General features: G+C 51.9%; 1 protein-coding gene and 1 long non-coding RNA gene across 17 annotated transcripts in view; both read right to left on the bottom strand.

Moving 5' to 3' along the window:
• Positions 1–24788, bottom strand: part of PRKAG2 (protein kinase AMP-activated non-catalytic subunit gamma 2) — a 280128-nt gene that overhangs the window by 238039 nt on the left and 17301 nt on the right. The window contains exon 1 of one of the 16 annotated variants that reach the window (XM_070264155.1): positions 21160–21368. The exons of 14 other annotated variants lie outside the window; for them this stretch is intronic. The gene's annotated coding sequence lies outside the window, so the exon portion shown is untranslated. Of the gene's footprint in view, positions 1–21159; positions 21369–24788 lie in introns of those variants that run through there. One more of the 16 variants, XM_070264157.1, reaches the window with a different exon arrangement.
• LOC138923854 (uncharacterized) lies at positions 1174–6382 on the bottom strand. Its single transcript, XR_011438051.1, has 3 exons — positions 6300–6382; positions 3252–3392; positions 1174–2755 (listed from the first exon to the last, which is right to left on the bottom strand). It is a non-coding gene; the product is annotated as an uncharacterized lncRNA (long non-coding RNA).

The following is a 24788-nucleotide window of genomic DNA, read 5'->3' on the forward strand; positions in this document are numbered from 1 at the left end:
AGGTGAACAGGGCCCAGGAGCTGATGGGAACCAGCAACCTGGGAGGCAGCACAGTCCATCTGAATGACGTGTGACCCTGGCATAAAGAAGCCCCATGTGGGCAGCTCACGCTATGACAACTGCCATCGAAGAGGGCCACAGAGACTCTGAACCTTAAGGCAAAGTAGGACAAAGCAGAATGTAAACAACAGAAAGTTCTGGAAATACACACCTGCAGTCAGCCCTGGGGCAGGGCTGGGGCAGAACCGGAAGCCCCTGGCATGAGAAGGGGCAGCGGGCCCGGGGAGGGCCTGGGTAACACTGTCACCTCCTTTAGTCCACCCACCACCCTTTAGCGAGCCTTCTTGGTAAAGGTCCCCCGCAGCGGAAAAGGAGCTGGAGGCAGGCCGGCCAGGGGAAGCTTCAGGGCTGCCAAGCAAACCAGGCGCCGGGCGCAGCACGTGCCCACATGGGCCGGACAGTGCGGCCGGGGCTCAGAGCTGGCGCTCGGTGGGACTTTGAAAGGCAGCGGGCCAGAGGGGGAGGCGGAGTCGTGAGGCTATGGGGGCAAGACAGGTTGTCTGCAGCCCCGTGAGGGATGCGGACGCCGAGGCCACCAGGCTCTGTGGCGTTGGCGGGCAGGCACACCCTGTAGGCTCTGAGTGGGGGCCAGAGAGCGAGCCCAGTAAGATACTACTGGCGCTCCGGTCAGTGTGGGGTACCCGTGGGGCAGGGGGAGCCGCACCCCACAGTCAAGCTCCCTTCTGTCTCACAAATGGCCGTTGGGGTGGGGGGAATGATGAATCCACAACAGAAAAATGGTGCCCAGCATGGGGCATCACTGTGAACATCGAAGTGTCCTTAGGATACCACACAGCAATCTGATTTTGGGCTCCCACGGCCCCCTTGCCCTCCCCACGGCCACGGCAGGAGGTACACGGCCTCCTCCACTGCAGAACCTGCCCCCTGGCCTTGGTCACGGCAGCCGGGCAGGAGCCCGAGCCTGAGCTGGCTGCACGGGGTGGGGGTGCAGGTCAGCCCCCACACGGCCAGGCGTGGCCCCCCACACGCACCTGCCTGTGGACCTCCCCATGAAGCTCCAGAAGAACAGGAAGGTTCGAGTACCCAGGCTTAATGCCTACTTGGATTCACATCATTGACTTTCTCTGAAAACTGAATAAACACTAAAACTTAAGCCGAAACTTTTTTTTTTATTGAGTTAATGATAGGTTACAATCTTGTGAAATTTCAGTTGTACATTAATGTTTGTCAGTCGTGTTGTAGGTGCACCACTTCACCCTTTGTGCCCACCCCCCACCCCAGCTTTCCCCTGGTATCCACTAAACTGCTCTTAGTCCATAATTTTAAATTCCTCATATGAGTGGCGTCATACACAGATTATCCTTCTCTCGCTGGCTTATTTCACTTAACATAATTCCCTCAAGGTCCATCCATGTTATTGCAAATGGAATGATTTTGTTCTGTTTTACAGCTGAGTAGTATTCCATTGTATATATGTACCACATCTTCTTTATCCATTCATCTGTTGCTGGGCACTTAGGTTGTTAAGCTGAAACTTTTGAAGCATTTTAACAATTTTAAAAGAAGTCTCTCAGAATATATTACACGGTTCCTTGCTGTTACGGGTTGAACTGTGTCCCCCTCAAGAAAAGACATGTTGGAGTCCTAACCCCAGCACCTCAGGATGTGACCTTATTTGGAAATACAGTCTTTACAGAAGTAATCAAGCTAAAAACGGGGCCATTAGGGTGGGCCCTAATCCAGAAGGACTGGTGTCCCTATACAACGGGAAATCTGGACGCAGACACAGACGTGTAGAGACGGGGAAGACAGCCATCCAGCGGGGCAGACAGGCTGCAACAGATCCTCCCTGGAGCCGGGGTGGGGGGACACCCACAGACCTTTGACCCCAGAGCCCTGCCACAAGACACCTCTGTGGTTCCAAGCCCCCCAGTTTGGGCTACTTTGTTACAGCAGCCCCAGGAAACAAATATACATGCTTTTCCCCCTTTCGTTTTATAATAGCTTTATTAAGATAGAATTCACATACCATATGATTCACCCATTGAAAGTACACTTTTAAATTGTTTTTAGTACATTCTCAGAGCTATGCAACCGTCACCACAGCCAATTTTAGAACATTTTCATCACCCTCCAAAGAGAGCCCATCCTTATTAGCGGTCACTTCCCACCCCCCTGGCCTCTCTCCAGCCCCTGGCAACCGCTGATCTACTTTCTGTGTCTGTGGATTTGCCTGTTCTGGATGTTTCCTATAAATGGAATCACCATGTGGGGTCTTTCGTGAATGGCTTCCTTACCTTCTTAACCAGAATATAACCTAGTTATTTAAACATGAGTTAGTGTTATATGGGGGGAAACCCACTGGCTTTAGGATCAGAGTTTGAATCTGTTCCCCACCCTCTAGCTCTGTGACCTTAAGAGAATTACTTAACCTGCCTGACCCGGAGCTCCTCCATCTGTAAAGGGACTAACGGCCGCCTCACAGGGCCGTGCGGTGATTCAGTGACAACATGTGTGCGGGCCGGGCATCGCTGATTTGATTAACTGTTAGTCCTCTTCTCATGTCTTGAAGACTAGCTGCCACTCAGGAAAGCTGTCATTTAACACAGAGATGGTGTCGGGGATGCTGAGGCAGGTGGGGCCCAGTGGTCCTTCCACTGAATTCCCCAAACTGCTGAGCTCTCCAGGCAGTTGATGAAAAGCAGTTTTATATCAGGTAGCCCAGGGCTGGGTTCTGTAAATTAAACAGCCAGCACACAAATAATTACTGTTTCCATTGGATTCTTTCGGCCCCTTCCTCGCTATCAGCTGCCCCTTTACTCTGAGTCAGCTGCTAAACACCTTCTCGTTTTCAGAGACTTCTCATGGCTGCCCTGTCTAGGAAGGAACCACGGGGAGCCGTCAGGGGGTCTGACCACCATCCACAAGCCTGTGACCAGCCAGCTCATCATCCAATCGCCAATTAATGTGGGGGAACCTACCACAACTGCCGTGGCAAGGGAACTCATCGCTGCCTCCCCACCACCTGGTTGGCCCGGCTGACAAGGCAGAGGACAGTGACTTAGGGAGGGCCCAGCATCATGACTGGGCTTAGTGACCAAGACAGGGACACCAGAAGGCTGCGAAGACTGCAGCAGCAGGTCGGAGAGCCAGGGGAAGAGGTGGGCTGCTGGGAAGCTCTATAATACGAATCATGAGGGTGGATTTGGCCTCCGTTTATGAGCACTCACCATGTGAGAGAGGCGCTGGGTGGGCACAGACCCCTCTTCCATGTACGTTCAGGGACGGGAAAGCAGAACGTGAGGAGGTGGAATCTTGGACTATCAGACTGTCAGGTGCCCCACTTCCCGGAAACTCAGCAACATCTGGGGCTGGGGAGGGAGGAGGGAAGAAATGACACCCTCAGGCTGATCCTCTGTTCCTCCACCAGGGCTGAGCCCAGAGCCACTCCAGATAGAGGGGAGCCAGAAGGGAGGTCAAGTCCACTCCTGGCTACGTCATTCGTCTGATGGCTCTTAACCTGGAGGGACCATCAGAATCCCTGGGAGCACTCTTACAAAACACAGACGCCCAGAATCCCCTCGAGAACTACTGAATCAAAGTTTCTGGGGCTCAGGAAGACTGAAATGCACCCTAATTCAGAACCACTGGCATAGTCCTGCACCTCACTGTAAAGACGGGGAGACAAACACAGTGAGAAAATGACACGCTCAGGGTCCCCGGGTTGTTCACAGCTTGAAGTGTGGAATCAAAACAGAAGGTGCCTTTGAGAAGGGAAATGGGAAATCGGGAATCTGAGCTCTCCCTTTAAGAAGGAATCACATTTTCATTTAAAGCAAAATAAGAAACAATTCCTCAGACTTCGGCGATTCAAGGGCGGTGCAGTCACGTGCCCTCTGTCCAGGATATTTATAATATTCTACAACTGAGAAAGCCTCTTTGCTGGAAGCTTCACAACCGGCTGAGGCCAAAGGTCCCAGTGCAGGCTGCATTTTGTTCCATTTGCTCGCCCCTCTATGTGTCCTCCTGCCTGTCGCCTGGCGTCCAGATCCTAAGATGATACGTGCCTGGTCTGTGCTGCTGTGTCAGCATCAAGGTGTGTGAAATACGTCGCAGAGAACCAGAGAACCAGAGAACCAGAGAACCGCGTGAAGCCCTAAGACGCAGCTGACGGTAGAGACAGTGAGAACTCACCAATGGAGCCGGTGGTCTCTACATCGCAGAGAGACTGTAAGGAGATCAGAGCGGCCTCCCTGTGGGGCCCCTCCCTCTCGGAGGATTACACGCCCCACCACTGACATCAGACCTGGCCACGTGGCTGGCTTTTCCCAGAGGTGATGTGCGCCACTTCCCAGGGGACCAGTCAGGAGCTGTACTGAGATCTGACACCCCCTCTTATCCCTCTGACAGCGCAGACTCAGGAAGGGGCTGCTCCTTCAGCCTGGGCTCCCCAAACTGGGCGTGGAGCAGAGACACAGCTGCCCGAGTGGATACACAGACTGGGAGAGAAGAAACCTGTCACTGCTCACCGCTGCGATCGGGGGCCATTTCTCACCTAGCATAACCTGGCTGATACTCACTATTTTTCTGCCCCCCTTTCCCTCTTTCTTCTGTGTCATTCTCTAGCCCTATATAAGCTCAGTCTGGCTTACTGTGGTTAAAAAGGTGGCTACTTGGCCTCCTCGCCCACCAGGCTATTTGAGTCAAGTTTAGATTGAAGGGGCCTTGGAGAGTGAGCCCTGAACCCAAATACAACACAACGCAACAAATCAGCAAATCAACAGTTTGTTTCATATTATTCTCTACTTATTAATGCTTTGAGTGTATGTTTTGTATCCTCAACGGTATCTTAAAAAAAACGTCATGACAGTCTTTCTGTAAACACTCATAACCTTTAACATAGAGCCAGACACCCAACACGTGCTTCCTCTTGGCTGGATCTAATTCAGCAAACACACGCTGGACATCTGTTGTGTACCAGGCACACAGGTGACAAGGGCACAGGGATGCAGGGCAAAGCCTCGGCCCTCAGGCAAGTCCCAGTCTGGGGGGAAGGACACATTCGAGACAGTGATTTTTGTCAGAAAGGCGCAAGCCTGCTGTCTCCGCAGGAAGCTTCTGGCCAGTCTCTCTGAGGTCCTCCTCAGGCCCACCCCTCCCTGCTCCTCCCACACTCTCGCCTGGGGACTTGTTCGTGTATCCTTTCCTAGAACAAACGGGTCCGGTAAGGGCATACCCAGAATTACAGACACTGGAGCTTCAAATCTACGTCACTGGTTGCCAGGCCAGACGTCCTGTCCCCCACCCCCCAGGGACTCCTTCACTCCCTTTCCTGCCCCCAACTGCCTCCAAACAAAAATGAGTAACCAAGCAGCCAGAAGGGGCTCAGCCAGCAGCTAGGGTGACCAATTAGTCTTGGTTTGCCCAGGACCATCCTGGTTTTAAAACAGAAAGTCCCACGTTCCAAGAAACCCCTCAGTCCCAGGAGAACCCGGACAGCTGGGCACCCTAACAGAGAGAGGATCTCCCCGCTCCCGGGCGGTCATGTGCTCATGCGTGTGTCTGTCCCCGGCTGCCCCGCCTGAGCCTCCCACACCCAGCCTCGCCTCCTCTCTGACTCCTCTGACTTCAAACTCCACGAATTTCATCCATTTCCTCTTTCCATTTTCCAGCTCTTTGGTAACTGAGGAAATTCCCTCCCACTTTTCCCTTCCTCTCTCTGTTTTATTTATTTGGTAAAAATCTACCCTAATCATTGAATAAGAAGAGAGCCATGGATGTGTGTTTATCATGAAAAAGTTATTACATAAGTGAAAACAAAAGGTTTGAAGCAAAATTAAAAATAACTACCAGGGTCCCCACGTCCCCAAATATATTGAGAATGTGTAGCAGGCCCCTTTAGAATTTCTATAACATTCTTCATTTATCTCTTTTTCCTCCTCTAACCAAACGTGCTCTTGGTAAAATACCACTTTGGAGACAAACAAAACAGCGCTGCAATTCCATTTTGTCTCCTGCTCTTTCATTACTGTATTCGCTCACCCATTCATTCAGCAGAATGTTTTCCTAACGTTGCAAATGTACATTACAACAGAGATCGCAGCCATGGAAGGCCGTGGTCAAGTCAAAGCCACCCCAATTTCCCGTCGGCCAACAGAAATCAGAATCAGAGACAAGTGAAGGTGGAGAGCTGAAACCAGAGAAACAGAGAGAGCAGGGGCACAGCGGACAACACTACAGTCACGTCGCACATTTGGCTCCAACAGAAACCCTAATACCTGGTCTTGGAGTTTCCACCTTAACTGATCTGGGGTGCAGCCGGGTACCGGGAGTTTTAATGGCCCTCAGGCGAGTCTAATGTGCAGCCAAGGTTGAGAACCACCGCAGCTGACCAAACAATGAAGTCACAATGGGTTACAGGACACTTGTCTCCCATAAAGAGAAAACAGTTCCTGGGTAGAAGCACAGCTCTTCTAAACACACGTGCCGATGGAAATTTCTTGAGATGGACGTACAACCTGGATTACCGCAGCCTCTTCTGGCCTGGCTTCTGATGCCAGACCCTGCACATCCCTGGGGGCACTCTGCAAGGACCACAGGGCACCTATCCTGGTGCAGCATTTCCCCAGGTGTCACTCGGGGCCTGTGCTGGGTTCCAGCTCCGGAGCAGATGTGGTGAACTCTGCCTCACACTGCTTCACTCTCCCTTCTCATCCTGTCTAAAAAATGCCAGAGTAGTGATCTGGGTCCACACAAGCCTGGAGTTTGAGCTCACACTGGGATGCAGGAGGCATCTCCAATGGCTCAGGGCCTCCGGGCACCACCTGTTCATTCAACAAGCAGTAATGAGCCCCTGCCACCTAGGAGGCGCTCTGGCCGCAGGCCAGCCCTGGGATGAGTGCAGCTCCTTGTCTGTGGGTCTCCATGCTCATGTGCATCTCCTTCCCCTGGAGCCTCGAGACAGGCCCCCAGGGACAGAGCGGCAGGCTGGGGGTCTCGAGAGGGGATGGGGCTGAATATCAAATCCTGGCCCAACAAGTAGGCTGGGGCCCTCCTTGAAAGCAGGGCCGACATTCGATTCATCTTGGTACATTCACGACGGAGCACAGGTCCCGAGGAACAGCAGATGCTCAGCAAATATTGGTTGAAAGAGAGGATGAATAACACGTGAAAAAAAAGAACGACATACAAAGCCCATCTCGTGGAGGTGACAATGCTAGAAAGTCTGATAAAGCACAGATGAGAGAAAGAAGGGAATTCTGCAGATTTAGGAAACTTACAAACTGACAGTGGCCTTGTCACCTCTCTTTCTTCCTCCTTTAAGGTTTGGCCTCAAGAAGACATTGATATGAAACTGCCAATACATGAGTTCACTTGGCGTGTTCTGATGTGTTCTGAGGATTCTTGGATATGACACCAAAATCACAGGCAACAAAAGGAAAAATAGATAAATTGGACTTCACCTAAATTTATTTTTTTTGGAGGAAGATTAGCCCTGAGCTAACATCTGCTGCCAATCCTCCTCTTTTTGCTGAGGAAGACTGGCCCTGAGCTCACATCCGTGCCCATCTTCCTCTACTTTATATGTGGGATGCCTACCACAGCATGGCTTGCCAAGCAGTGCATAGGTCCGCACCTGGGATCTGAACCAATGAACCTCAGGCCGCCAAAGCGGAACATGTGAATTTAACCACTGAGCCACCAGGCCAGCCCCTCATCTAAATTAAAAACTTGCATGCTTCAAAATATGCCACAAAAAAGTGAAAAGACAACCCACAGAATGGAAGAAAAATATTTGCAAATCATATATCTGATAAGGGACTTGTATCCAAAATATATACAGAACTTTTAAACTCAATAATAAAAAAGACAACCCGATGTAAAAACAGGCAGAGGATATAAATGGACATTTCTCCAGGGAAGATTTACAAATGGCCAAAAAAACCATGAAAAGATGCTCGACAACGCTAGCCGTTAGGGAAATGCAAATCAAAACCACAGTGAGCTACCACTTCACACCCACTAGGGGGCTCAAATGAACAGAGAGACAATAGCAAGTGTTGATGAGGACCAGGAGAAGTTGGCCCCCTCATACACTGCTGGTGGGAATGTAACATGGTAAGCCCATTTGGAAAACTGTCTGGCAGCTCCTCAAAAGTTAAACACAGAGTTACTATCTGAGCAGCAATTCTATTTCTGGGTATAAACCCAAGAGAAATGAAAACATACATCCACACAGAAACTTGTACGTGAATGTTTATAGCAGCGTTATTCCTAACAGCCAAAGGGTGGAAACGACCCAAAGGTCCTTTGATGAACAGATGAACAAAATAAGGCATATTCATACAACGGAATACTGTTCAGCCATAAAAAGGAATGAAGTACTCATATGAGCTACAACATGGGTGAACTGAAACATTACGATAAATGAAAGAAGCCAGTCACAAAAGACCACATATGGCACGATTCCATTTACATGAGCGTCCAGAACAGGGAAATCTACAGAGACAGAGAGCCCGTTTCGTGGTTGCTTAGGGCTCAGGGATGGGGACAGACTGGTGACAGCTACAGGGGAAGGGATTTCTTTTGGAGGTGATGAAAATATTCTAGAATTGACTGTAGTAATGGTTGCACCTATCTGTGAATATTCTAAAAACCAGTGAATTGCTCACTTTAAATGGTAAACTGTTGCTAGGTGAATTATACCTCAAAAAAGCTGTTTAAAAAAATAGAAGGTGTACCAAGGCCACGAAAAAACATCAGCAACCACACTGAGACCCACTTCTCACCTGTCAGACTGGAAAAATGAAGAAGTACGTCTACGCAGTCTGTCAGCGAGCCTATGGGAAAGGAGCAACCGCTCTCACGCACGGCTGCTGGAAGACATATTGGTACGACCCTCCTGGAGGGGTCTCTGGGGGTACTCACCAAAAGCACATATGCGTGCCTGTGAGCACATGCGTTCCCTGCAGACGGCACACACGTCTGCATCAGGCCCAGGCTGCACGTGCTTAGGCACCCTCCTTACTGTGGACGTCGCGCTGTCTACCTGTACTGGCCAACAGACCACCCACGGGGCTCGGTTCAGTCGTGCTCAAGAGAAGACCAATCAGCACATCACCAACTCAGCCAAGGTCACTGATACCACTCAAGGACACACTGAATGAGCAGATCAACATAGCCCTGGTCATGCAGAGAGCAAAGGAAAATCAGGAAAGCAAAACGTGCCTAAAGAGGAAGGGTTGGGAGGATGTTTGGGGAGATGGGCTGTGACTGTGGGAGAGGCAGTGAGAGGATTTTCCTTCCCTTAAGGTCAGAGACTGTGTCTTTTCCTTACTTCATCATGCAGATTCTTTCAGGAATAAGTCTTCCAGCAACGAGAGCTGCATGTGCAAAGGCCCTGAGGCAGGAGAAGGCCAGGCCTGTCCATGGCAGAGCACAGTGGCCAGTGTGGCTGAAGTAACTGATGAAGCCAGAAAAGCAGTGAAACCATACTCTTCTGGATCTTTTAGGCCAATGTAAGGACTAGGTCTTCTACTCTGAAAATGACAGGGAGCCACTGGAAGGCTCCAGAGGGGGATGACAGGATCCGATATGTTTTAACATGATCTCTCTGGCTGTTCTGTTGAGAGCAGACTGCTGGGAGCAAAGATGGAAGCTGGGAGACTGGTGAGGAGGCTACTGTTACAGTCCAGGTGACAGCTGGTGGAGGCTGGGGCAGGTGGAGGCAGTGGAGATGGTAAGAAATGCTGCATCATTCGAGCCCAACACTCCCCCTTAAGACGGGGACCAGGAGGAGAGCATCATGGGCCTGCTAAGCATAACAGATATCGCCAGAACTCCCTTTACAACTCAGCTCCCTAGTTCAATGGCCATCAAACTCTTCTGCATAAAAGTTAGGAGTTTTCTGGGTGCTCCCCTCTATTCCCTACACAAATTTTAATTCCCACGTGACCTTTGGACACCATCTGCTGATGGTGGGACAGTCTCTGGAGCCTCTTGCTGGTCTCCAACGGTGGTGAACTGAGCAGAAAACCTCTCTCTTTCCCCAGCTCAGGGGCACCTGCCCATCTCACCTGCCAGAACCCCACCTAGGTCATCGCCACAGCCCCACGAGGCTGGTGTGAGTCAGGTCCTCCAACGCATTCCTTCTGCTCCGGGACCTGCAGCAGACTGGATTTCCGTCTCCCTTTTCCTGTGAGTGGAGACGACAAAGTCACACGGGCTTCCGCTCGCATCGTGCGGGGCTGGCAGGCAGCAGGTTTTCAGGCTGAAACCTCATGTCTAAACAGCATGGATGGAGAACACCAGGGGAACACCAAGCTTTTCTTCTACTTTCCGGGACTCAGACATACTGGGGTGGGGGGCCTAGAAGACATCTTGGGAGGCCCAGACGCTGGAGGTGTGCCTTAGGGGCAGCGCTGGAGCAGTCCTGACCCCAGGGCAGCCCTTTCCCCATCATATGTGTCTTATCCCCTTGGATTAGGGACCATCCTGCTCCAGTGTGACCTCATCTTAACTAATTACATCTGCAACAACCCTATTTCCAAATAAGGCCCCATTCTGAGGTCCTGGGGTTAGGACTTCATCTACTTTTGGAGACAAGCAGGACCCAAGGTGATCAGGCTAACACCCCAGACCCTATGCTTTTGGTTTTCATCCAGTGAGATGTGGTGAAAATGGACATCACAGACAGCTTCCTGTAGCACAAGTCCTGTCTTTTGGTCATTCCTTTCCTTAACCCTGATTTCCCCTTCACTTTGTGTGTATGTGTCCTCTCCCATGAGTCTGAGGGGACCCCTTCAGTGCCTACCCGCAGCACCAGCATGATACCACGGTGTCACCGCAGGCTGACACACTGGGCTGAACCCACAGGCCAGGGACAGTGAGGACTCCCAGGCACTTTGGTTCAGAAGCAAGAGAAGGTGGCAGTGGGGACCTTGCCCGAGGCATCTTCTCTGACCCTTCCCAATGATGCTCAAGACCTCACCTGGGAACCAACCAGGGGTCAAGTCCCTCCATGCCAGTCCCTTCTCCCCGTCCCCAGGAAAGCTGGGCCCAGTGCTGGCTCCTCCCCCTCTGGGGGAACCCAGGCCTCTTGCTCCCCTTTGCTGGGAGGGAGCCCTTTGGTGCTGCCTGTGTGGTGAGGAGGCTGGAGGAAGCCCCAGGCTGCCCCCGTCCCTGCAGCCCCAGGTGGGGCACAGAGGGCATGTGCCAGGGTCTCCAGGGCTGGAGAACACACACATGGGCTGTGTCGTCCAGCCCCGGGGCCCCTGCCCAGCCTGGCGCTCCCCTAGGCAGGCAGGGCGCTGTGTCCTGGTGGTGGGCTCCCCGTTCTCTGGTCAGGCTTGCTGGCTTCCAGCTGTAGGTCCCGTGACCATTCCCTTAGGACCAGGGGAGACTGGGGATGCTCAGGTCTTGGATCACTCACAGCCATGGAAACTGCACGGGAAACGAGCGGAGCAGATTCTTGGATGTGAAAGGACCCAGCTCAGCCCATTTGCTAAGGTGTCCCCAAACAAGGGTCACCCCGAAACAAGGTCACCCCGCAACAAGGGCCACCTGACCCAACAGCCAGCGCTTATTTGTGGCAGCTCTTGGTTTAAATTCCTCTTGAACCTCCTGTGCTCTGCGCCCAGTGCTGCCCTGGGCGCCCCTCCACAGCCGTCTTTCCCCTAAGAAAGACACATTCTGTGACATAAGTGTGACACCCGCGACTCCCAAGCGAGGGCTGTGTGTGAAAGCCTCGTGGGGGGCCAGCAGCTCTCCTCCCCTCCCCGGTCCCAAGAGAGAGCAAACCCCTTAGCCTGGGGTTGAGATACTAAACTGTTTTTTACCTAAGACGAAAGTTAAATTTCTTCAAATAATATCACAAATATTTTGAAATAGTCTTCAGTTCCACGTCGGGGCCAATTCAGGGCTGATGGGGAGGGAAAGGGAACAGTGGACAGGAGGAAACAATCATGGAGGGAAAACAATGGCGGCTGATCACGAGTGGCAAGGACGTGGCTCCTGACAGCCATGTGCCATCTACACCTGAACGGTTTTCCCAAAGTATTTATAGGGCCTCAAAATAGAAGCAGAGAAATAGTTAATAATATTACAGAAATAGTCATATCAAATTAGCATATATAGAAATAGCTAAATATTTTTTTAAAGACTAGATGCCGCGCTGGGAAAGGGGGCATCCTAAAGTTGAGAGGGAGGAAAAGAGAAGCGGAGAGTTGAGAAGGTTCTGAGGGCTAAATGCGGCTCTTTCTTCACCTCAGGGGCAGTGAGCTTTTAATCATTAACACCTTTATCTTCTCCCCTTAAGATGCTAATGATCAATTAATCACTACTTCTGGCTAACTTCCCTTTATCCTCCTGCCTTTATCCCCACTGAGTGTGCCCGACCAGGGAGGGACTGTTTTCTGGGCTAGAGGAGCCAGGCGGGGGCTAAGCGAATCCAGAGGATACTCGCCTGTGAACCCCGAGCCCTTGTTCCCCACCCCCTGCAACAAAACCAACAGGGCACTTAATGGGGGCTACTGGTGAGCTTCCCCTGGCAAAGTGGAGATGGGAGAAGAGACGTTCGTGAGGTCAGGGCTAGTACAGAATTTAGGGCTGGAGTCTCTGAAGGCTCAGGGCTCTGGGAATGCGGACAGACCAAGGCCTGCGGGCACAAGGAGAGCAAATACCATAACCTGAATTTCATCTTTCTGTTCCCTTTCCCTTCAGGCAGTTCCTCTACTTCTAGAAGCAGCGATGGGGACACAGTAGACCCAGACCAGAGCAGGAAGCCTGGAGGCCGACTCTCGTCTCGACGGCGTGCTGGGCTGGGGTCAGTGGGGCCACAGCATTGCACAACCCGCGGGCATCGTTTTCTAGGTGGCAAAGGGCCTGGTGTCCCCTGGACTTGGGTGACACAGAGGCTCTGCCAGGCTCGGCTGGGCTATCCTCCGTCTGTCCTCCATCTGTCCCCTCTGTGCATTTGGTGCGAGCAGCCCCAGGCTGTCCCGCTGGTCTCAGGCAAGCACGTTTCCCGGACACGTCCACCTGACTTCACCCGAGGCAAGGTCACCAAGAAAAAGAGCAGGTTCTTCCGGTGCCAAGCCTGCAGACTTGCAGCCGCCAGAGACACTAATCAGGCCATTTCCTAATCTTCTAGGAGCGGAACATGCTGTGCTTAAATGCCCCCTGCCCAGTGCTCCTGGACCAAAATCTACCTAGAAAAATATATTTTTTTTTAAGAATCAAAAAAGTAGTAATTTTCTCAGTCATGAGCCGATTACAGAGACTGACCAGAAGAAAGGAAGAAAATATAAAGGAAAAATCAAACACTACTTGACAGAGAGAGCGCAGCACAGCAAAGCCACGGGACTGGAATCCTCACCCTGGTTTGCAGCTAAGGAGCTGTCTGCAGCCCTGCACACAGAGAGCCTGCCCAGAGCTCTTCCGGCCTCAGTTTCCCCACCTAGAAAATGATTGTTGTCCATGAGTCTGTTACTTCTATTTCTCATTCAGCAAACTTGTATTCTGTGTCTACGATTCATAAGAATAAATAATGTTTACAATTCCAAAAGCTTTAGGCACACTCTACTATGTCTTACATTCTAACCCTGCTTTGTGGTTCACCAAATGCTTCACCTACATGATTTCGCCCTTCAACAAGGGAACAAGGGTGTAAAAGAAACGCAGCCTCCTGCCTTGGTAACACTAGGGAAGGAAGACGATGGAAGACTTAGTCTGAAGTGATCGGCACTCCTGGCTGGAGCTCTGTCCAGGACCCGAGGTGCTGAGCCCCAGGCTGTCACATCTGCAATGTCACTGAGCACCGGGAGCAGCTGTCTTCCAGGGAGAGCCCTGCAGGGAGCCTGTGCCGGGAATGGGCCTTTCGCGTGACACCATGTGGCAGAGGCGGCTGTGCAGGGTGCTCTCTGGACCTCTGGGAGTCTGCACATGGGCTGAGGATTCTTGGATAATTGGGGGGGGGGGGGTTCAAGAGGGAGACTTGACCTCCCCCTAATAAGGCACGAGGGGTGAGGTGCCTACCCTCTCTGAGCTTCAGGTTCCTCTTCTGTCAAATGTGAATATTAAGTTAGTTAAAGAAATGCAAACGAATGTATGATTGACAGATTTCAGGTCAGAGCTATGAGTAGGGCCCCTAAACCCAGAGGAGAGAGTGAGTGCATGGGCAGTGTGGGGTGAGCCACGAGGCTGGGTGCAATGATGGGGGGCAGGGAGGGAGAGGATGAAGTCCAGCTTACATGAGCTATTAAAAAAAATGCTTAAAGCTCACTTATAAGCACTTTACATGCAAATTTCCTTTTTTTTTTTTTGAGGAAGATTAGCCCTGAGCTAACATCCATGCCTAGCTTCCTCTACTTTATAAGTGGGCTGCCTACCACAGCATGACTTGCCGAGCGGTGCCATTTCCACACCTGGGATCCGAACCAGCAAACCCTGGGCCGCCAAAGCAGAACGTATGCACTTAACTGCTGCGCCACCGGGCCAGCCCCCAAATTTCCTTTTTAAGCAAGTGCTTGATCTTCAGAATTCAGATGGAGGCACACCTCTAGGAGAGAGAACAGGTAAACTGTGGGATTTCCCTGGAGGTCCAGTTCTTGAGAGTGCTGCCGAACAGGCCCCATCTCAGTTTACAAGCCTGGGTGCATCTGTGCAGGTTTACAAGCCACTACACCAGGCATTTAAAATATCTACACACATGTGTGCAAACGCTTTCACATGCATGCAAACACACAGGTGTCTATCCCCACATGTGTGCACAGACACGTGCATGAACGCATGTATGCGAAGCCAAGGCGTACCTACAAATTTTGAATCAAGCCCATGCAGACACATGCGGGGCACACAGACAGAATTGATGGGCCGTGTGTCTAGAACCTAGAATAAATCATAAAGTTGGCATATGAAAGCGAAGGGGACCCCGCCGCAGGGCTACATTTCGCTTCGTAAGCTGTGAAACTCATAGACATCAGACAGCTCATGCCAGTTCTGTGGTTTCTGAAAGGAATCGGTGGGCCTGCCATTCCTAAGGACCATGGCATTGAAAGGCCGTCAGAGGAAGGCTGAGCTATCACGTGGCTGGAGCTGTTGCTATGTTTTTCAAATGTGTTGCCCTGTTGTTGCTTTCCCAAAAATTTAATAAATTATGTCACCAAAAACATAATAATTGCTGGAGCAAAGCTGAAGTGATATCTTGCTGGTGTGCTTCCAAAGAGAATGAGTCGATTTCTCCTCCTCCCAGGGTCGGGGATCACGCAGCCTATCTCTGTCCACACTGGGGTGGGGCCTCCCAAGGAAGTTTAGACTGGAACTTGAGACCACTAATCACCAAACCAATTAACAAAATAAATTCATTGGGAATCAGCAGACTCAAGGTCAGAGAGACTTGGCCCCAATTCAAACACCTGGACCAAAGCTGACGCCCTCTTCGGTGAAAAGCAGATGGAAATTCACCCTCTGCACATCTCCCACCCGTGACGAGTCATGACCCAAGGTGCCGACGCCCTCAGAGCAGGGCCACGGAGCCTGAGGAGGAGACCCGAGTCTCCGGCCTTGGGAGGCTCATGGCGGCATCGAGAGCAGACAGTGAAGGGAGCCACACGAGCACACCAGTCTGTAGCCGTGGCCCGACGTCTGGCCATGGACAGAGCAGCTGGGAAGCTGTTCAACAATTCAGATTCCAAGGCCTCGACCTGGACATCCTGACTCTTGGTCGGGGTTTGGAGGGTGGGGCTGAGGTAGAGGGAGGCCAGGGAAGAAGCAAGCGCAGAAAGAAATCCTTCCATGTCCTGGGTCTCTTTGAAGGGCTGGAGAGCACTGGTCTCACACTCTGTGGGATGGAGAAGCAAAGGGTGGCGGGGCCGTGGGGAAAGAGCGGGTCCGGGAGGTAAGGCAGCACCTCAGAGACCAGCACTCTGGTCTGCTGGTCTACTGGTGGCCTCTGGGCTTCGGCTCAGTGTTCTGTAAAATGGGAATATTATACTAGGTTACCTCATCTCTGACCTCACTCTGGCTCTCAGCGCCTGTCATTCTGTGAAGTCAGTGGGTTGGAGGTCACGTGGGCTTCCCCAGGCGATGAAGGGGACCTACGATTGGAAGGAGGGGAGGATCTGACTGGGCAGAGGCAGGAGAACAAGAGTCAGAAGACCCTCCCACCGAGGTGAGGCTGCCTACCGGAGCAGTGCTTCTCAAACGCTGGCCCCCCACTAGATCACGAAATATTTTCAGTGGGCCATACCCCACTGGTTTTTTAAAAATGAAATAAAACAGAGTAGAAAATATCACAGTGCCTGGCACAAAGCAAGCACTCTATAGGTGTAAGCCATTATTATTATTTCTCCTGTGGGTCATGGCCCAAAGCTGGAAATACACTTACTTTTACTGTGGATTGTCTCTATTTCCGCACTAGAAGGCAAGCTCCGGGAGGTAGGGATTTTGACGGTTTAGTCAGCTGGCAGCCCCAGCATCTGAATCAGTGCCTGGACCCAGGTAAATGCCAGCAAGGACCTGTTGCACAAATGAATCGGCAGCGTTTCATGAAAAGGAAAGTTCAGTCACCAGGGTTCACTGGAGGTGAGAGGGAAGCAAAAATGGAAGGGTGGGGAGGGACATTTTTAGACTTCTGCCCCCTCCCCGCCCTTCCTCACACAACATACCAAGTTACCAGACACTGAGCGGGGAGGCACTTGCCAGAACACTGTGGTGGGGGAAAGGACCACCTCAGAGGTTGGAGTCCTTCCAAAACCCCCAAGGTAGGACCCTCGAGCTCATCTGCTCCTCGGAACCACAGCACCCCCAGAGTCTGCTGCTCAGGGCCCCGCTCCCTTCATCCTGGGGCTGCGCTCTCCCACGAACCATGTGCACCAGCGCAAAGAAGAGAGTTGTCATCCCATCAGAGGGCTCGCAGGGTCCCTTAGAGAGGCCAGCCAGCTCAGGTCACAGAGCAGTGAAGCCCCCTGAGCTGATCTCGCGGGGCTCCTGAGGGACACAATTCCCCCGAATGCTTAAGTATTTGTTTCTGCAGTTTAGAGGGAGCCACATTGGTTTTCCATTTCTGATAGTCTTAGGATGTTTCTATTAAGAATAGATTTAAGTTAAAAAATGGTACTTAGATAGGATAAAAGTTGTGCTGGTGTGAATGACTGCAATTAGGACCACCCTATCCCACAATGCTCCTCTCTCTCCCTGGGAGGCAAGTAATTTAGGACACTAGGGGGAGAGGGCATTTCAGCCCAGGCATGGACGCATGCATGTCTATCCGTATGTGTGTATGGACGTGTGTGTGTGTATATGTTGTGCATTTGTGTATGTGTGTGTGCACGTGTAGCTAAGTGAGTATTCTTCCAGTTATCTTTGTAAAACAACTTCTACTCTCATAATCAACACAGGATTCAATAGATAGCATGTTCTACTGCATTGCATATTTGCATTTTCCCACAGTTTGATCCGAGGGTATTTCCACAGCTGTCTGTGAAGCGTGGTCAGAGGTGAGGAGAGCCCCCTGGAGCCCACACTTGGGAATGGGATCCAGTTGTTTTGCAGGGGAATTTGTGTTTTAGTAACACACACGAGTCCCCATCTGCGTATTAAATTGTTCTCAGCAAAATCACCAAGGTTCTCCATAATGAAAGTGGGCGTGGGGGTAAAAGGTTGGAGAGGAGATGCCTGTGAGCGAAGAGAGTAGGGTGGAATGGTTCTGGAGTCTCCCAGTGAAAACACAGGGGCCCTGCAGGGAGAATGTGGCCCTAAACTGGGCCCCTGGTATCTAGTGTTGTGCTGGGCTCACAGCAGCATCCCGCACAGCACACACCAGCTCCACTGTGCAGACGAGCTGGGACTGGCAGAAACATGCCTCCTTGGCAAAGCTCCAAAGGGAGCCCCTCAGCTGCTGGTAACTTCCCTCTGGACGAGGGTCAAGTGTGGTTCACTGGCCGGGTGAGCGCCCCACCAAGGTGAAGACGTGAATTAGGCAAGTCGGTCTTAGGTGACTTTCCCTCCATTACCAGCTGGGTTCCTTTTTTCGAGTCACACGCTTACAGGATGATGGCCTCCTGGTGCTTCTGCCCAGCCTCTCAGTCTAGGAGCTGATCCTTCTGAGGCCTTTGAAGCCTAAGGACCTCGCAGGAGCCCTCTGCTCAGGCTATGCCCCCTAGATGGGTACCTTCTCATCTCAGCCCCCTGTCCTGGGGCTTTGCTCATCCTCTGAAGAGTCAGACCCCTTTTTCTTCCAAAGTGACAGTGAGCTAATCTGGTAAACCAAGTGGGAAAGTACTGAGTGCTCTGTGGGGGCTGGCCCAACCCTCCTCTCACCCGCCCAGGCCCCTTCCTCCTGCCTGGGCACGGGAGTCCTTTTAAACAGCTCTTCCTTCTAGACACAATGTTCCCTTCCTCTGGGGTTCCAGGTCAAGATAAAAGGAGATACACGCCTCTGATGTTGGCACCTGGAAGAGAGCAGTTTAGGCACTTGGCACAGCTCGCACAGGCTCACTGGAGACTACTGGGAGTATCTCCATAGAGTGACATCACTGTGACATCTGCCCTGGAGGAGAATTTACACCACAGCAATCAGCCTGCACCACTTTTCTAGAGTCAGTTTACCAGCAGCCTACTCAGCCCAGTGGCCCTCAGGGCGTGCTGCGTGGGGTTCACCTCCCCTCCCGTCCCAGGCTACAAAGCCAAACTGCAACAACGGGGCTGAGGAAAGCACAGTCTGTGTGCTGACCAGATGAAACTCTGGACAAACACTTAACATTTTTTGATGTATCTCGAAATGAGAAAACAAGACTAAGGATAATAAACAACTGTAAAGACGAAGTTCAAATTCAGCCTACACGTGTCATCTCGTTTGTTCTTCACGCCGCATGAGCATCTGTCACAGGTGAGGAGGGGGTGGGGCTGGCGGAGCCCCACAGAGCTGCCCAGCAGGTCCAGGGCCCAGGTTTCCTGCTCCCACGGGGCCTCCTCCCAATGGATCTGGATCTGTCTCTGAATCAAAACTGACGGCTGCCTAGGAAGTTGTCTGTGACCCCTGCTGGAAGCAAGGAGAGCAATGAGCGCGCTGGGGGTAGGAGCAAGCATGGGCACACTGCAGCCGCCCGGGCATGCTTGCTGTCAGCCTGCCGAGGCCAACTGTTGCTAAAGGATTTCCCAATGCGTCTCTGGAGGCAGTTCTGGCAGGTCCGAGCTCTCCGCACTCTCTCCCATACTCGCTCGGCACCCAGGCAGTGCTGGCAACGCACCGTATTCCCTGAATGAACCTGTCTGCAAGGGTCCAAGTGATCTCAGGATATGAGAAGATGATGAGGAAGCTCAGGGTCAAGGCACTGCATGCCCCAGTTTCTCCATGAGTATATTTGTTTCTGTCTGGAGGGACAGGCGAGCAAAAGCTGGAGGGTGAAAAGAAACACGAAACCTCTTTGTATTCGTTTCTCGGGGCTGCCATAACAGCGCACCACAAACTGGGCAGCTTCAAACAATAGAAATTGATTCCCTCCCAGTTCTGAAGGCCAAAAGTCCAAAATCAAGGTGTCAGCAGAGCTCCCTCAGACACCAGGGTGGAGAGAATCCTCCCTCGCCTTCTCCAGCTTCTGGCAGTCCCCAGCAATCCCTGGCTTATGGCTGCATCCCTCCAGCCTCTGCCTCCGTCCCCACATGGCCTCTCCTCCCTGTGTGTCTGTCTCTCCTTGTCTCACAAGGACACCAGTCATGGAAGGGGGCCCACCCTGCTCATCGTAACCAGTTCCACCCGCAAAGACCCTGTTTCCAAATAAGGCCACATTCTGAGGTATTAGGGGTTAGGACTTCAACATGGCTTTTTGAGGGACAATTCCCCCGTAACACCTGCTTTGCTAGGTGTGGCCAGTCCAGGGAATTCCCCCACACTCTTCCCCCAGCACTCTGCCATTTTCCAGAGGATACTGTGCCTGTCACAGCGAGGGGCACCCCCGGGCTGCAGGGTGCCCAGCACGGGGACCATGGGCGCTGGAGGGGAGTAGGCAGGCCCTGGGCAGTACCAGTGAAGCTGAGACCTCATGCCACTTGCAGACCAAGGGGGCCCTGGACACAGGCAGCTGGGTGTATGGAGAATGAGGCAGGATTTGATTGTCCCTTCTGGGCACTCTGAATAATCACCCTGGAACAGAGTGTGTAAACTAGGCACGTCCAGGACAAACCAGATGTGCTCCCCTTACCTAGGGAGTGTCTTGAGCGTTTAATTGAAAGACACCCCTCTGCAAGGTTTCTCCTGGAAGAAGGGATCAAATTTGCTTGTTTATTTAAATTGCAAAGTAAGTGATCAGCAAACACGATATTATTCCATCTTAGAAAGGAATGAAATGCCCATCAGGCAAAATGTTGCTTGTCCTGAGCTCTGCCTTGGAACAACCCGATGTGGTGGACATTCCCTCCATGTTAGCAGGGAAACTGAGGCTCAGAGAAGCAATCGGGTAAGCTAGCCCAAGCTCACAGCCAGCAGAAGCATCCTGAGCTGGATTTGAACTCAGATGGTTCAGATTCCAAAACCCTTAAGTTTTCACAAGCTCCTTCACACCCACCCTACCTCCACCGTCCTGCGTCCACAAAAAGTGCCCCTTCCCCCACAACTGTCCGTCCACCTTGCCTGGTTGTCTCCAGCGAAGCACAGAGAGGCGATCAATTTGAGTCCGTGAATTTAACTCAATGTCTACTTTGATGCCAAGGAGGAAAGGGAAGACACATAAGATCGGACCCCTGCATTCTTGGTTGCTGACAATCTTCCTGGAGGCCAAGTTTGACAACAATGAATCAGAAGTCCTCCAGGAGCTGCTGCCATCTGACCTCAGGCCAGTTTCTCAGCCTCCAAGGCCGTGACCTTCACCTGCTTCCCCCCAAGAAACGAGGGGGCACCAGACCAACTCCACATCCCTCCAGCAATGACGGCCGGAAATGCTGTTAAATGCTTTCTCTTCTCTGTGCCTGAGCGTCTTATTCTGAGAAACAAGTGACTTACATTCTTTCTCCTAAGACAACTGTCGTCTAATGGATTTTTAATGGCCTAGCAGGGAAATAACACAAAACAAACACACACAAAGCAAAGAAAAAGAAACTCAGCGAATGCCAGAGTTCTGCTTGGTTATGACAATAAACCGGTACCTCTTCCTGTGAAAGGTCAACCCACTACTTTCCGGAGCTGGAGTGAGTTTTCCTGCTGTCATCACGCACTTGGGCATTTTGCTAAAAACAAGTTTTCCCCGTTTGAGGCCGGCAAGTTTGGGGCTTCTGGCAAACAAGTTGCTTCTGCTTTTGCCAAGCAGCTTCCCCTTTTCTGGAAACTGCTGGTCCCCCCTGTGTCAGCAGCCTCTGCCAATGGCAGCTGCTCGCCGCGCCCCCTGTCCCGGGGCCAGGCTCTGAGATGTGCATCACAACAGTGCAGTTGTGGGCGAGCTGTTTTTTCTGATGTTGATGTTATGTTTCTCTCCACAGTCGGCTACAAATGGAAATTTCCGTATTCCCCTGTTCAGCAAAAATTACAAGCTTTTGGTTTCATCCTCGCTGTCAAACCATTAACCCTTGAAAGCCCGTGGAACCTAAAGGAACAGCCTGGAGCATGTTCCTGGGGCTCAGGGCTGCGGACACTAGGAGGCCTCAGGTGCCAAGAGTACAAGAAGTGAACGCTTCTGAAAAAAGGGTTGAAAGCCTTACTTTTCCAGATCCCCCTCCACATCTCATGTCCAATAACACTCTGTATTATTATCTTCTGTGAAGAGAGTGCCTCTTCAATCTCATTATCTCTAAAACCCACTCACTGGTCCGACCACTCGGCTTTCCCAGGGGTGGAGACAGGCAGGGAGCCAGGGCCACCTCCCCAGGCCAGGGGCTCACCTCCACAGCCCGGCCCGCAGCACGAGGGCGGGCAGCAGCTGCAGGCAGCAGGGCAGCTCTGAGGAGCCTGCCCGTGAGCCCCACACGGGGCAAGACAGAAGGAGGGGCCAGGCCCTGTCTGTCTCCCGTGCCTCCCCCTCCCGTGTCTAGAAGAATACCTGCCTCAAAGGACACTGCCAGTAAAACTGCTGAACGATGAGTAGACAGACGGACGCCTCGGAACCCAAGCATCTGCACGAAGCCTGCAGACCGTGAGGGGTCAGGTCAGACTGAACTGAAGCTCCTAAAAGATGGAGGCCCTGGGGGGTGGGAGTGGCTCCAGCTCTCAAGAATACAAACCTCATGAGAGTAGGAGCCTGGCGTCCTTCACTGCCGCGTGCCCAGGGCCAGCCCTGGGCTCGTGGGCAGCACGCCATCCTCAGTTATGGGATGCACTAGGTATGGCTGAGGCTTGGGATCCCGAGAACACAAAGGGGTGAAGAGCTTTGCCCCAGGAGTGCAGACTCCAACCCTGGAGACCTGAGGCTCCCACAGGAATGCCATCGCCTCAGAAGTGCTCCCGTCCCACAGAAATGGGGGAGCAGGTGGGGAGAATGCTACACACGACAATCGGAGGGAAACGGTCCATATCCTGAGCCCCCTTCCCAGGAAGCCAGGGCCCCGCGGCCCTTCCTTTTTTCCATCTCAGACCCCACATGTGCCCGGCTCAGCATCAGTCAGCAGGGAGGAGGGAGGTGACGTGGGGACAAGGGACGCTGCTCCTCTCAGCAGCCCAGGAAGGCAGGGACCGTCTGGGCCGTTAGTTCCAGCTCTGAACTAAATTTGAGTCCAGGAGGGGCATCTCCAGAATCAGTCCTGGGTCACTTTCTTGTGTGTCCCTCCCAGAGCTCACGCCCGGGGTGTGCTGATATGACAACTTTTTCTCTTCAACTTGGTAAAAATAGGGCACGACTGTGAGGAGGCCGACCAGGGCTGGATGCGCGCAGCGCACGGCCCCCGGGCCCTGCATCTCAGCAGAGGGGAAGCAAGAGCTGCAGCTGGCGCCTTGCAGCCGAGTCCAGAAACGGGAAGAGAAACACCTGGTTTCGGCAAAGGGGAAAAATCACAATCACAGGGTTGGCAACAAAATAATTTGCATTTTTGAAACCTGGCTATTTAAAAATGGTTCTTAGATACTTTTTTTCCATATGATAATTTCAAGAATTTTATATTGTGGACGGGTCAGATATTAGGTTGAACTCTATGAGATTATCATTTTTAGGTGAAAAAAATGGTGCAATACTGGATATTTCATATGGTTCAATCTAATATCATCAACTGCCTGTCATGGCTGAGGCAACAGGACACAAAGATGAGAATGTGACCCAAACCAAGACCTTCTCACTCCCAGTCCAGGCTCTTCCTACTCGACTGTGTGGCTTCCTGCCCCCAAAAGACGACAGAATCCAGGCCCTCCCCTCGTGTCACAGACATGGAAACCGGGGCCTCGAGGCTGGGCCTGGCAACCCGCCTGAGGACGCTTGGATAATTAGCCACAAACCCAAAGCCAAAATCCACTTCTTTTTGCCCCAGTTCACTTTTTGTTCCACAACATCCCCATGCTGTGCCCAGCTTGGATGATAAAGAAGAGGCCTCCTGTCCCCCCACCCCCCAGCCACTGTCATTTATTTCTCCAAAGATCAGATTAAAAACGAACCTCGAAGGAACTTGATTCAAGCTGCAAATTCCAGAAAATCGAAACTGGTACTTGCTCTGTTTCCTAGTCTATATCTGTCTGTCTACACCTACAAATCCCACCGTGGGCAGTGGGAGGTGCCCACCAAGGAGCCAGCAGGAAGATCAGGTGTGTGTGGGATGCGCCATCAGGGAAGGGGGGCGGGGGGGAGAGAGAAAGCGAGGCAGAAGTAAAAAGGGCTGGGAATGGGCCCAGCTCCACGCCCCCACCCAACACACGGCCCCGCGGAGATGTGCTTGTTTGCTTGCTTAAATAGAATTGATCAAGTCCCAGTGATACTTATTTACGCCCTGTCTTCATTACCAAAAGGATGCTGCAATGCGGTAAGATCAAATATGATACAGGAAGGAAAATCGGCAGCCACAGAAAAACCAAGCAGAGCAGGTCTGGAGTGAGGCTGCACCCACCGCTGTGAGGCCTGTGCCCTTGCAGATACAGGCCACACATTTTGCTCTTCAGGCTTCTCCAAAACTGGAGCCAGCAAATGAAAGAAGATGATATGTTAATAACTATAAGTCATTCAAGTTTGCGCCATGCCAGGGGCTTTACGTGATGCCATTTAATTCTCAGACCAGCCCTCAGGTAGGCATCCTCATTGCTATTTTACAAATGATGCAACTTAGGTTCAGTGATGCTGAGGAGCTCGTCTAGTTCAAGACGCAGCAGGTGGGAATCCCAGGTCCCCGGAGCCCCGTCTCGTCATCACTGTCTTCACAAGGCCATCATCTGAGGAAGGGACTCAGGGAGCACCCACGGGCAACATCTCTCCTACAATGTCCACGGCTTCTGGGCAGGCACTTCTAAGTGCCCCTTCACCCCATTAAGACTCGGAGGGGGAACCGGAAGAAATCTCGCAGGGGAAAGAGCACTGAGTTTGGAGACAACCACACCTCCTTCAAATGTTGGCCTTGCCTATCACCAGTTGCACCCCTTGGGCAAGTCATTCAGTCTATCTGAGCCTCAGTTTCCCCAAGTATAAAAATAGGGGAAATAATATGAACCAGGCAGAACTGACGAGGAGTTAAATGACAAACTACATGAAAGAGGCTGTCACGGTGCCGAGCTCCCAACACAGTAAATGTCTATTTCATCCAAAGGTGACCTAATGGTCTGAGAAACAATCAGATCAGCCTCAAAGCACCAGGGACAGTGACCCCACAGGAAC

Source organism: Equus caballus, chromosome 4 (genome assembly GCF_041296265.1).
Source record: "Equus caballus isolate H_3958 breed thoroughbred chromosome 4, TB-T2T, whole genome shotgun sequence".
NCBI lineage: Eukaryota > Metazoa > Chordata > Mammalia > Perissodactyla > Equidae > Equus > Equus caballus.